At 41.6% G+C, this 14,507-nt stretch overlaps 1 long non-coding RNA gene across 1 annotated transcript in view; it reads right to left on the minus strand.

The window, feature by feature from the left end:
* Positions 1-2,213: 2,213 nt before the first annotated feature.
* The window catches only part of LOC118660433, a 50,768-nt gene continuing 38,474 nt past the window's right edge, over positions 2,214-14,507 (minus strand). Inside the window, exon 3 of the long non-coding RNA XR_004968916.1 lies at positions 2,214-2,295. This is a non-coding gene — a long non-coding RNA (uncharacterized LOC118660433). The remainder of the gene's footprint in view (positions 2,296-14,507) is intronic.

Genomic DNA, 14,507 nt, shown 5'->3' on the forward strand with positions numbered 1-14,507 from the left:
GGCAGTTGTGGGAAATCAGCCCAGCAGGGGAGGGCAGTTAGGGGTGAACAGGCCAGCAGGGGAGGGCAGTTGGGGGCAAGATCAGGCCAGCAGGGGAGGGCAGTTGGGGGCAACCAGGTCGGCAGGGGAAGGCAGTTGGGGACATCAGGCCAGCAGGGGAGGGCAGTTGGGGGCCATCAGGCTGGCAGGGGAGGGCAGTTGGGGGCCATCAGGCCGGCAGGGGAGGGCAGTTGGGGGCCATCAGGCCAACAGGGGAGGGCAGTTGGGAGGGAGCAATCGGGCCAGTAGGGGAGGGCAGTTGGGGGAGATTGGGCCAGCAGGGGAAGGCAGTTGGGGGTGATCAGGCTGGCAGGGGAGCAGTTAGGCGTCAATCAGGCCGGCATGAGAGCGGTTAGGGGGCAATCAGGCAGGCAGGCAGGCAGGCGAGCGGTTAGGAGCCAGCAGTCCTGGATTGTGAGAGGGATGTCCGGCTGTCTCAGAGATACAATGAAGGAAGAGATTGGGCCTAAACCGGCAGTTGGACATCCTCTGAGGGGTCCCAGATTGGAGAGGGTGCAGACTGGGCTGAAGGATATCCCTCCTGTGCATGAATTTTGTGCATCGGGCCTCTAGTTTATAAATAAAAAAGAATATAAAATAAGAAAATGTCCAGGAAATAGTGTTAATGAAAAATATATAGTTTTATATATAAACTGCTCACAAATTTGTATAGTTATATACCAAATATGCCAAACTATTAGCAATGGTCTCTGTGTGATAGAATAAAAGTTGATTTTCTATTTTCTCTTTACACCTTACTATAAAGCCTTCAAATTTTCTTCAGTGGGAGCTTTTAAACTTTACACATGAAAAAAATAAAGATTAAAGAAACAAAATAAAATAACATCCTCTTTCTAAATGCTCTCGGCCTTAATGATCCCTCTGTGTCTCTGTGGAATGTGGAGGAGGCTGCCCAGGTTTCTTAGCGTGTCCAAGGAGGGCCTCATGGTGGAAGAGGACCTCCCTCTTCAGCCTCATCTCTTGCCTTCTTCCCTTATCATCCTGAAGCACTTGCCAGCCTTCCAGCTGCCTCAGGCCTCAGTGCGGAAAGCCCTTTCCCCCAATCATCTCCTGGTTAAGGGTTGCTCCCTCAGGGTTCAGCCCAGGCCTCCCTTGACATTGACTCAACCCATCCTACCACAGTACCATGCTTGGGCTGATTCTAGCATTTACTGCCCATTGATCTGTCTCACCCACTTGTCTGGGAGCTCCTTGAAGACAGAGTTCTGTGTTATTTCCCACTTTGGAGCATAGCACAGTGCTGGCACCTGAAGGACACTAATTTTATTCAATATATTCATTATCCCCCCTCTAGCCCACCCCATCCTACCTTCCCCTTAGTCTCTATATGCAAAGAGAAACCTGCCTCAGTCTAGTCATACAGTTCTCCAAAAAGGGGGTGACTCTCTCCTGCCTGGGGGAGACTGACCCAGAGGCCTTGAATTCCTGGAAGCCTCTCAAGGGCACAGCAGTTACTGACCCACAAAAGGTTTGTGTGTTCAAAATGCCACCCGAATTTTTTTCTGCTATTTCCCTATAGCTTAACAGCATGCTACCCCACTTGGGAATTGAAAAGGGTGAATCAGGGGTTTCCTTTTCCTCCCAGACCTAGCAAATGCAGTTTCCAGAAGTTAATAGTTAAAAAAAATTGCTTTAAGTAAAAGGAAGCCAGAAAAGTAAGCAGTCAGATTTTCCAGCTCTAATGTGTAGTTTCCCCCACATAAAACCTTTACAAGCTCAAGTCCTTCTTAAGACAGGACTGGGAGACAGGATTTTAAACCATGTTAGAAGCCAAATCTCAAGTACCATGCCTTCAATGCACTGGGTTTAGGGTTTCACAGGCCATAATTTCCCTCCTTTTGGGAGCAGAACAAATGCTCTAAGCAGTCACAACCCACTGCCTTTAATGGGTGCTTCAGGCCGTGCCCCAGTGCCTTTCACAGAGCCTGGTGCATAGTTGGCAGGTAGTAAGCACAAAAATAATAATTGAGTGAATACATAGTCTCTCTTTTTTTTTTTTTTACTTCCTTCATTGTATCAATACAATTATCACTTGGAGAGGGGGAATATTTTAGAGTTCCAGAGCAATGTTGATGGAAGAGGCCTCCTAGTATGTATCTTGATTCATAACCAGGCCCCCTATTCCCTCCCCAGCTGCTGGGGCCCTTTCCCACCTCCTTCATGGGTCCTCTCCTGAAGCCACACCCACATCCACAGCTCCTCTTTCCTCTGTGGTACTCTTCAAACCTTAGAAGACTCAAAGAAGAAAATAACATACACACATTAAGTCCATATTTTGTATTAAATTGTGCCTCTCAGAATGTCACAGCATTTTATGTGTTTTTGCCAACAAGACATTTTGGGGCATAGCTCTTGTCAAAACATTACAGTTCCAAATTAGATTATGAAGAATTTCTTTATAAACTTTCAATACAATAGCATAGTATTCAAAAATAATGAAAATGTATTGAGGCAATGGAATGAATTTCTAACAATGACAGGCTGGTGTGAGGAGAGCAGACACAAGGGTAAAGGGAGGTGATTTGGGACCCGCAGAAGCTGTAATCCATGCTCATGAGCTGACACTAACTCTGAATTCCCATCGTGGTCCTTAAAGATCAGCCTCTCTGTTTCCAAGCAAAAGCAGACTCCCAACACTCTCTGTCACTTCCTCTGGGTTCCAAAGGTGCCTGTGCATTCCCCAAGCGCAGGTGTGGCTTTCCCCCATGGATTATGAGCTCTTCAAAGGCAAGGATTCATCCCATAACCCCAGCACCCAGCAAAGTTGGCCACCTATGAAGTGTTCAGTACATATGTGTAGAATGAGTCAATCTCTCTCCCTCTCCAGGTGCCTAGCTGGGAAGTCCACACACACATAGGTTGGACACAGAAAGAATTTACCCATCAGACACCTCAGCACCTTAAGGCCAATCTTTGGCTGTTTTGTCCACTGCTGTACCCTGGAACAGTGCAGAGCACATATAGTTACCAAGCAGATTTTGAATGAACGAATCTGCTCCATTTGAAAGGGTGCCTTCCTATCCTTGCTATTTCATCTGATGTTCCTAGTAGTCATATACTCTGGCCTCAGATTCATCCCTTCTTTTTATACTGAGTCTCCAGAATGGTGACTTCTTGCCAAAAACCACACACCTCCTAGAACTCAGTGGCCTGCTAGTTCCCATTCCAGGTCCTTCCGAATTGGTCTTCTCCCTCTTCCTTTCCTCTCCTCTTCCTTTTGTCCTCCTCCTCTCCTCTCCTCCTCCTTCTTCTCCCCTATTCTCCTTTTAATTATTTGGGACATGCCAAAAATATAAATTATACCTCAATGATCACATCTCGACCCACCATTCAGTTCACAAATTAAGCTATTGTAGTTATAATTGAAGCCCCTGTAGCTTTTCACTTCCTAAAAGTAGCCACCATCCATATATACATATGTATATACATATACACATATACATATATATACATATATATCTTATTATTATATACACAGTGCATGCTTGTTTTCATGTGGCAACATGGAACCATGGTTCCTTCTTTGTCAGTGCTGTACAATATAATATTCATTGTACACATATATCACAGCTGATTACTTTATATTGTACTAATTAATGGGTAGGTGGTTTTCATTTTCTGCTATTACGAACACTATTGCTATGGACATTTCTGTTATCTTTTAGGCAGGAATAAAGGTGGGTTCCAGTTGGCCCTTGGACAGAAAGTCCAGTTGGCTTTTTCATGAGGACTCAAACAGCTAGCACCCTCCAGCCCTCTCAGACCCAGGACCTCAGGGGCTCAGAGTGGGTGCTGTGTTGGTTTGACAGTGGCAGTGAGGAGGAATGAATTCATTCAAGTTGCCATCTTTTCAGAACCTCCAGCCCTCTGTACAAAACCTTGACTTTATAATAGCATTAAAACTGCCCTGTTTTGGGATATTTCTTTAGCATCCTGGCAGTTCAAGTGCAGGACTGGAGAAAACAAATTTTTGGATTGATCCAGGACTGGGTTTGGAAGAAAAAAAAAAAACTATTTTAAAATTGTGCCTTAGGCAATCTAAAACCATTCAGTCATAACAGCATCTACTTTTCAACTAAAGTCTTGCTTTTTTGCCTCAGCAATTAGTATTTCATTCTGCCTGCCTTTTATTTCTTTTTATTCCCCCAAATCACTGCTTTTGACATAAGTATTGATCCACATCTTATATACTTTGGAGGTGACATTTAAGGATAAGATATAAAGGTGGAAAAAACAACTTTTTAACAGTATATGGTAGCCAAAAGATATAATAATATAAATTGAAATCCTCATAAATGCCCCCAAATCTAGTGAATTAGATTTCTCCTTAAAGCTTACTACTTACAGTAGAAAAGATACTGAATGAAATCCATGTTCCTACCAACAATATTAACCTTGACTCTGAGGTAGTATTTTTTTCACCTTTTTTGGACAGGCATTTTGATATCACATGATATTTTAAAAAGCATTGATAGTCCTCTCGATGTATGAAATCTTCATGTCTTGAAGCTGAAATCCTAGGCAGAACGCCTTTGAGTTCTAACAGTTCCTATCCTTATATCCTACTAGAGGTCACAGGATTCTATACAATTGTTTCAGCACCACCTAGTGGGCATTCTGACTACATTCCTGACTTGAAGGAAAGTAATAAAGAAGGAATGTGACTGGCCAGATGCCTCCCCTCCCTATTGGAGACAGAAATAACAACTTACATAATTCATAGAAATTCATAGAACCTTTTACCCACCCCCAACATTTTAATAATGATCACAGGCTTCTTCTAAATCCATCCTACTTCAAATGTAAAGCCAGAAACAAAAGCCATTATTCTTTTAAAGCCCAAACAATGCTGGGCACACTAAAAGAATTGTGCTTCTGCCCTGGCTAGCGTTGCTAAGTGGTTAGAGTATGGGCCCACACACCATAGGGTCTCCGGTTCCATTCCGAGTCAACTGCATGTACCTGTGTTGTGGGTTCAATCCCTACCCCCAGTAGGGGCATGTGCAGGAGACAACCAGTTGATGTGTGTGTGTGTGTGTGTGTGTGTGTGTGTGTGTGTGTGTGTGTGTCTGACATCGATATTTCTTTCTCTCTCCTCTTTCTCTCTCTCTCTCTCTCTCTCTCTATCTCTCTCTCTCTTTCTCTCTCTCTCTTCGCCCTTCTCTCCCTTCCACTCTCTCTGAAAGCAATGGAAAAATATCCTCATGTGAGGATTAACAAAAATAAATAAATACATGCATACATACATACATGCATACATACATACATAAAAATAAAAGGATTGTGCTTCTGCTCCCATACACTCAACTCTTATAGCTCAGCAACCCCTCTTTAAATAACAGGCTTCATTGTGTGCATCTCTCACATCTTTTCTGGACACAGTTAAGCATAATCTGTCCTTCGTTTTCTGTGTCTGGACTTCATTTATCTTTCCATTTCTAGCCTTTATTAATTTACAACCTTTTCTTGCTTCATTTTTTTAGTGACCTCTGGTTCCCTAAACTATTATTGATTCAAGCAGCATATTCCAATGCTAATAAGAAATGCTTTAAACAATTAACAAAACAGTTTGTATTAGTATCAAATCAAAGGTAATTTAAAAACATTTAATGGGCCCTAGCCAGTTTGGTTCAGTGGATAGAGCATTGACCCGTGGACTGAAGGGTCCCAGATTCGATTCCGGTCAAGGGCACATGCCCAGGTTGTGGGCTTGATCCCCAGTAGGGGGAGGAAGATGCAGGAGGCAGCCAATCAATGATTGTCTCTCATCATTGATGTTTCTATCTCTCTCTCCCTCTCCCCTCATTTAATGATCCAGCTGATGTGGCTCAGTGACTGAGCATAGACCAGATGGTCACAGTTTGATTCCCGGTCAGGGCACATGCCCGGGGTTTCAGGCTTAATCCCCAGTGGGGGGCATGCAGGAGGCATGTTTCTATTCCTCTCTCTCTCTCTCTCTCTCTCTCCCTCTCCCTTCCTCTCTGAAACAAATTTTTAAAGAACATAAACAAAAAATAAAAACATCTAATGGCCATTTAAATAAACCAGAACTTAAATTCCTAATTTGAGAAATAAACAATTTTAAATTGAGGGTCTAGCATATGACACTTATTTCGTAGTACTATTAAGTCATTAACTGCAAAAAGCTTGAGAGTCATCTGGTTCTGTACCACGCTATAGGAATCCCTCCTAATTTCCAAGTAGGCAACCAATCTCTGCTTGAACACTTCCTGGGAGAGAGAATAATTTAGTCTGAAATGAAGGAAGGAGAATGGGCTCCAACATCAAACAAATTCAAGTTCTAATCTTCGCACTTGGCAGTAACTAGCTTTGCGACCCTGGGTGAATAGCAAAACCTCTGAAATGTCCATTTTATCATCTGCAAAATAGTTTAGTTGCGGGTTGAGGGGAAAAGTAAAGACTCCAATTCACATGATTCTTCTAAGAAGTAAATGAGATAACGTGCTGCCCCTCACAAGCAGCTCTGTTTACTCAGACAGCGCTTTTATTTGCCTCCCTGTGTTTTCCAACGATTGACACTGCTTTTACCTGAACTTCTCTTTCTTGGACAGTTTTTCAAGTATACAAAAACCCTACGTCTCCAACGTCTGGCCTCACACCGTCTGACCATACTGCTTAACTTAAATTTTCCTTTCTCCAGGTTACATTTCTCTCCATGATTCTTTTTTTCTTTTTAATATAGTTTATTGATTTTTTTTTTTACAGAGAGGAAGGGAGAGGGATAGAGAGTTAGAAACATCGATGAGAGAGCAACATCGATCAGCTGCCTCCTGCACACCCCCTATTGGGGATGTGCCCGCAACCAAGGTACATGCCCTTGACTAGAATCGAATCTGGGACCTTTCAGTCCGCAGTCCGACGCTCTATCCACTGAGCCAAACCGGTCAGGGCTCTCCATGATTCTTTATAGCAATGCTTCCCAAACTTTTCATGTGGTAACACTCTTAGAAAGTGATAGGATTTGTATGGTACTGAGCTGGATGAGGTGGCTCAAAGTCAACAGGTTTATGTAGACTCTCAGAGGGACCCCAGGAGGATGGAGCCCACTAGCCCTCTACAGTAACCTGTTTATCAAGGTACCTTAATGGCATTCTTCTCTTGCCAGTCTTACCTTCCCATTCCTGATCATGCTTGCTGAGATCACCTCCAAAACAAATTATTTGTACCCAAATTCTTATCTTATCATCATAGACAATGAGTACCCAAAAAAGGGGAAAAAATGGCCATAAAAATAATACCCAAGCTAAGTGAATCTTTGTGCATCAAGCTCTGCTGCAAAGCATATATAAATCAGGAAGGTAAAGAAAATCTAGAATGTCCTAGCTGGTTTGGCTCAGTGGATAGAGCATCAGCCTGCGGGCTGAAGGATCCCAGGTTCGATTCCAGCCAAGGGCACATGCCTGGGTTGCGGGCTTTATCCCCAGTGGGGGATGTACAGGAGGCAGCCAATCAATGATTCTCTCTCATCATTGATGTTTCTATCTCTCTTTCCCTCTCCCTTCCTCTCTGAAATCAATAAAGATATATTTTTTTTAAAAAAAAAGAAAATCTAGAATAATTAATGAGGGTAATTGTTTAAAATCTATATTTCACTTTGCATATAGAGGCACTATATCCATTATAAGAGCATTTTCAGACTTATATCAAGACACTGTCTTTCATAACTAAAGAATTAACAAATGTTTATTGACTTCCAAGTTCACATCTTGAATAGTAAAAGTAAAGACAGGTAAGATTTATTTGTTTAAATATATTTTTATTGATTTCAGAGAGGAAGGGAGAGGGAGAGAGAGAAACATCAATGATGAGAAAGAATCATTGATTGGCTGCCTCCTGCATGCCCCCAACGATCAAGTGTGCAACCCAGGTAAGTGCCCCTGATCGGAATCAAAACTGGGACCCTTCAGTCTACAGGCCAATGTTCCATCCACTGAGCCAAACCAGCTAGGGCAAGACAGGTTAAGATTTATTGGGCACTTATTATATGTCAGGCCCTGTGTGAAGTTCCACTAATCATTGCAATAACCTTGTATTATTTTAGAAGTGTTATTTTATCTTCTCCACAAATGCAAAAGTTGAATCATAAAGAGATAGTTCCAAAGTGGTACCAATCAAAAATGAAAGAGAAAGTTTGAAACTGGCAAATGGAGAAAGCTGAGGCAGGATAAACTATTTTTACCCTACAAAATGTTATTCTAATAAAGTCTGCATAAACATCCATAGTGAAGCAGAAGATCGAGGCAGGCAACCAGATCATTCAACAGCAACAAATTATTTCTTTCCTCAGCAATTTATGAAGAATTTTTGGGGTAAACCACCCATGTGGTTAAATCAAATGTGCACTATATAGTGGATGTTTAACTAACACTGGACTTTATCTTAAACGAATGGTCACTTTTGTCAGTTCCATAAACAACTATGGCTGCAAAAATTGTCAAGATGATTATTTGATTAGATAGAACTGAAAATTCTGTTCTTTTTCAGAGCTGGCAGTATTGGCACTTTAGTAAAATGAGTTCTTCATTGTTGTCTTTGAAGGTCTTCTGGATTTATTTTCTAGAGACAGAGATAGAATTTGCATCAAAAATCTAAATATAGAGAAATAGGCCTGAGCATATGGCCCAGTTTTTCATGCTGAATTGCCTAAATACTTGCCCGCCCACATGAAACTACTCTTGTCTTCCAGGGAGTCTTGGTTTCTTGATGTATTTATACTGACTCACAAGATAGTTACTTGATGTGTAAAGTGAAATGGAAATTCTGCTGCATTTTACTCAAAACCATGAAAATTGCAGCTTTTCCTTTCGTTTCTGGGTATCTCACTTATTTAAATGTCTCATAATAATAGTCTTAGAGGAGTAGAAATTAGTTCGGTTTCTTCTTTTCTTATAATTTAAAAATCAAATTATCTTTCTACTTTTGTAAGAGTGGGCAAGAAGCCTGTTTCCTGTTCATGATGAGTGGACCATGTTCTGACAGCACTTTAAAGAAGAGTTGGACAACATGCTGGCAGAAGAAAGTCAACGGGGGCAGCGGGGGCAGGTCATACTTGTATTTGGAAAATGCGTCAGTTCTAGAAACCAACTGCATTCAACACACAAAATTTGTTCCAAATGAGCAAATTGAAAATGCTTCCATAACCAATGCCACCCCAATATATCCAATAGAAAAGAAAAAGTGCTTCCAGAAAAGCTGAATAATAAATGTATCTAGAGTTGTCAGGCAGAATATTCTTTATTAAGAATTGTTTAATTGTAATGACATCAATTTTAGAGCATCCCCAGAATAAATTAACAGATTTTTTAAACTAAGATACATGAATCAAATCACTAAGTGTATTCAGAACTTCTCCCTAGAATTGTCAGTCTTCATGCCTAAATGTGTTCTAATAGGTGGCTGAGTGTCTACCCTAAACCAAAGGACATACCAAAAAAAAACAAAACAAAAAAAACACAACTATGCGAAGGAGCAAAATTCAATAGCACATGCCAACATGCCTAACAAGGATAGATGCATCAGAAAAACTTGATATTAAAGAACTAACTTGAAAAAGATATCCAGAAAAATCAAGATTTTTCCTCCTCTTCAACCTGATAATTAAGGTTATATTATCCCTTCCTTCCTAAAAAAATGACCTTGAAAATGCTACAAAATGACCTGAACATTTGTTCAGATTGTTTAGTAAAGAGGCCAACTCAGGTCTTCATTAGAGATGTGTGTGGGGGGATGGGGGATGTAATTGAATTAATGGGGTGACACTGCTTGATAAAATTATATAGGTTTCTGATGTATGATTCTATCATACATCATCTGTATTTTGTATTGTGTGTTCACCACCCCAAGTCAAGTATCTTTTGATCATCGTTTATGCCCCCTCTTTACCCTCTTCTACCTGCCCCCGCTCCCCTTTCCCTCTGATAATCACCATACTGTTGATTGTGTCTATGAGGTGTTTTCTTTTTTATTTAATCTCTTCACCATTTTTTATCCAACCCCCTAATCCCCCTTCCCTCTGACAGCTGTCAGTCGGTTCTCTGTCTCTATGAGTCTGTTTCTATTTTGTTTGTTACAGGATTTTTTTGTTCATTAGATTCCACATATAAGTGAAATCATATGGTACTTGTCTTTCTCTGACTGGCTTATTTCACTTAGCATAATATTCTCCAGGTTCATTCATGCTGATGAAAAAGTTAAGATTTTCTTCTTTTTTATGGCCAATATTCCATTGTGTAAATGTACCACAACTTTCTTTATTTATTCACCTACTAATGGACACTTGGGCCACTTCCAAATCTTGGCTATTGTAAATAATGCTGCAGTGAACATAGGGGTGCATATATTCTTTTGAATTAGTGTTTCAGTTTCTTCAGATGTATTTCTAGAAATAGAATCGCTGGGTCATAAGGTAGTTCCAATTTTTATTTTTTAAATTAATTCCATACTGTTTCCTACAGTGGCCACACCAATCTGCATTCCCACCAACATTTCATGAGGGTTCCCTTTTTTCCACATTCTCACCAACACTTGCTGTTTGTTGATTTATTGATGATGGCCATTCTGACAGTTGTGAGATGATATATCATTGTTTCAAGGGAGATTGTTACTTCCCATGGTCACCCAGGTCAAAGGCAGAGCCAAGACTATTAAAATTCTAGTTGAGCCCTGGCTGGTTTGGCTCAGTGGATAGAGCGTCAGCCTGTGGACTCAAGGATCCGAGGTTTGATTCCAGTCAAGGGCACATGTGCGGGCAGTGGGCTTGATCACCAGTAGGGGGTGTGCGGAGGCAGCTGATTAATGATCAAACATCATTGATGTTTCTATCTCTCTCTTCCTCTCCCTTCCTCTCTGAAATCAATAAAAATATATTTTAAAAAAAGATTTTAGTTGTGATTCACAATGACATTGGGAGCATTTATAGCACTGTATAGCTTATAAATTGTTTTCACATACATTAATCATGAGGCCTTTATAACAATCCTATTATGTGGGTGGGACATGTATTACTACTTTACTATTACTATTACTATTACTATTACTATTACTATTACTATTACTATTACTATTACTATTACTATTACTATTACTATTTCCATTTTATAGAAGCAACCGGAGTCCAAGTCTCCAGATAGCACGGTTTTCTTTCCTCCTCTTAGTCTCAATTCTGAAACTGTACATCCTTAAAAGATTTCAAGTGCTTTGATAAGCCGGCATAGCCCCTCACCACTGATATGGAGGGACTGCATCTGTTCACTGATTCAGGACAAGAAGATGGGGCTGGCCCTGCCTTTATATTCTGTGATATCATGGGTTGAGTATTTAAGAAGAAGACGAGTACTCCAGAACCAATGAAAAAGAAAAAAATCAGTACGATAAATCAGGGGACCAAAATAAACATATATCACTCCCCTGATGACAAGCAACTACTAAGCTATAAAACTAGCAAATGAAACCCACAGCTTGGGCATCATCATAAATCTGCACTGAAGAGGACTCTAGGCACCACCCCACCCAGCACTGCAGGAAACTCTACAGTACTTCCATAGCAACTGTAACTAAGGATATCATCAGGATGCTGAAAATGAAAAAGAAGAAAAAGAGACATAAACTGGAGACAAATAAGATTATTTCCCCTTGTAGAGTGAAGTCTGCTGTTCACTCCCAGAAAACATAAATATTTAACCACCTGAGGCAGGCTGTAACTGGCTATCTCAGCTAGCCAAGCCCATCCTCCTAATCTATATTCTTTCCAGAAAAGAAATCAACCAAAGAGCCAAAAACACAAGAAACTCAGAAATGCACGTACCAAGCAAGGTGGCAGCCTGCCCCAGTCTAATGGATTGGTTGTGAGTCAGGAAGAGAGCCCAAGCATTTATTAACTACCAAACTTATGGTCAGGTATTGTCAGGGCACAAAAATAGATTCTGCCCTAGAAGTGTTCAGTGTTGTAAGGGGAAATAAAAGATAAATTGCTAAAAATGAAGCTGGAATGTGATAGATGTCAAAAGAGAAATAAGGTTGTTGCTATTAGATTTTAGATCATTGGAGGATACTAGGAGTTGAATTATGTCCCTCAAAAAGGTACCTCGGAATGTGTCCTTATTTGGAAATAGGGTCTTTGCAACATAATTACGTTAAAATGAGATCCTTGATGTGGGCCCAAATCCACTCTGACTGGTGTCCTTATAAGAGAGGAGAACATCCTGTGAAGATGAAGACAAACAGGGAGAAGACATCCATGAAACAACAAAGACAGTTTGGGTGATGCAGCTACCAACCAAGAAACAACACGTTTGCAGAGAACCTCAGAAGCCAGGAGGAGGCAAAGAAGCAATGTCCCCTAGAGCAGATAGAGATAAGATGGCCCCGCCAACACACTAATTTCAGACCTGCAGCCTTCAGAGCTGTGGCAGAATATGGTTCTGTTGCTTTGAGCAACCCAGTGTTTGGTACTTTGTACTGCAGCCCTAGGAATCTCACACAGAGGGAGAGCCACTTCATACTGAAGAGATTACAGCCAGGATTCTTGTAAGAACTGACATCTAAACTGAAACTGGAAGGACTTGTAGCATCTGAATGGTAGGAAATGGGGGTTCTTATTTATATGATAATTACCATTCATTGAGAATATACCACATTCCAAGTATTGTTCCAGGAATGATTCATAGACCAAGGACATCTAGACCTCTCCTCCCTACTTGACTCTCCCTGTTCCGTCCCACAGTGGTTGATGTATCTAGGAGCTTCAGTGTGGAAAATGGAAGAAGCAGGAGGGTGTGGGGTTTGGGGGAGAGAGGTGGCAAGGCATCTGTTCCCATTCCAAGCCCTGGCCGAGATATCCCTTTAGCCGAGAGGGTGGAAGCAAGTTCCAGAACCTCTGTGAGTTTTGTTTTTATGTGACACCAGGTGAGGAACTAGTTAGAACGACTCTGAGAGGCTCTGCATATTTGGGACTGAGACAGCTTAGAGCCAGAGCAGACCATTCTCCCCTCCTCGCCACAGAAACAAGCCACATGGAGGCTTCCCAAGAACCAGGCTCTCTGGGAGCATTAAGAGTCAACGCCCTTGGCATGGGCTATGTTATCCTGATGGACAGTGACCCTGGATAAACTTCAGCCTTGGCAAAACCTCAGCAAGTGGCCTTGCAAGCAGATACTAGACATGTGGGAGCTAGGGCAGAAAAAAATAACAGGACAGAAGCCCACAGCAACTGCAAAAGAAACAAGTTGGCAAGAGAACTTCTTTGAGGATGTCTAGAAATAACTGGAAATACTTTGAAGGGAGTTAATCTCCTGAAGTCAAGTATGATGAAAATTCATGCCATAAAAATTGAAATATAAAAATAATGTGAGCCCTAGCTGGTTTCAGTCAATGGATAGAGCACTAGCCTGAGGGCTGACGGGCATCAGGTTCAATTCCAGTCAAGGGCACGTACCTCCGTTGCAGGCTCTATTCCCCTCCCAGGTAGGGGTGCATGTGTGAGGTAACCGATAGGTGTGTCTCTCTCACATGATGTTTCTCTCTCTGTCTCTCCCCCGCCCTTCTGCTCTCTAAAAACCAATGGGGAAAAAATATCCTCAGGTGAGGATTAACAACAAAAAAGCACACCCAAAAAAGAATGTGAGATCTTGTTCTGTGATGAGGCCTAGAACATACAGGTTAGACACAGATTTTCCCATTTAATCCAACTAAAAACCACCATTATCCCCACTTCAGAGGCAAGAAAAGGAGAAGCCAGGGAATTTCTCCCCGTCTTTGTGCTTCAGGCCTTATCTGTGGCAGTGACTTTCTCTTCTATAAACCTACTCTTACTGCAAGGCCTGCTATCACCCCAGCTTCTGCCTGGTGAGCCTGGATCTTTTTGATTTTTAAGCTTTAGGCAGTGGTAGCACCTTCCTACTCTTAACCTCAAGGATTTCACATGGTCTACTTTAGGCTTCTTAGCTCTGTCATCTCCTGTGTAACCAATTCCTTGAACGAAATTCTCTCTGTTTAAAATATCAAGAATATTTTCTGGACCCTGGCTGATATAGTAAACATATCAGAGAGCCACAACCTTCCCAGGAAAGTAGGAGGACAATGAATGTAAACATGACTTGCATACCATAAGTACTGAATAAATGTTTGTTGGATCTATCACTCTTCTGAGCTTGTTGCTTCCTGACATGGGGGCCTCCAGCTCCCCAGCCACCAGTGTTCTGACATGCTTTCTGGCCCAGCTTGCCTTTCTCAACCTGCAGATCACAAAGAGCGTGTAGGCAATATTCGATTGCAACACTTGATTTTCCTACTGACTTGTTCTTCTGCTGTAGCTGTTTTCTTAATACCCGTCCCTGAATAGGGCAAGTATCTACTTTCTATGTTCCTGCTTGTTTACTGTAGAAGCACTACTTGGCCCAAAGTTTCTTCTCCTGGGCTGTTCATCTGCT

The sequence above is a fragment of the Myotis myotis genome, unplaced genomic scaffold (assembly GCF_014108235.1).
Source record: "Myotis myotis isolate mMyoMyo1 unplaced genomic scaffold, mMyoMyo1.p scaffold_m19_p_7, whole genome shotgun sequence".
NCBI classification, from domain to species: Eukaryota; Metazoa; Chordata; class Mammalia; order Chiroptera; family Vespertilionidae; genus Myotis; species Myotis myotis.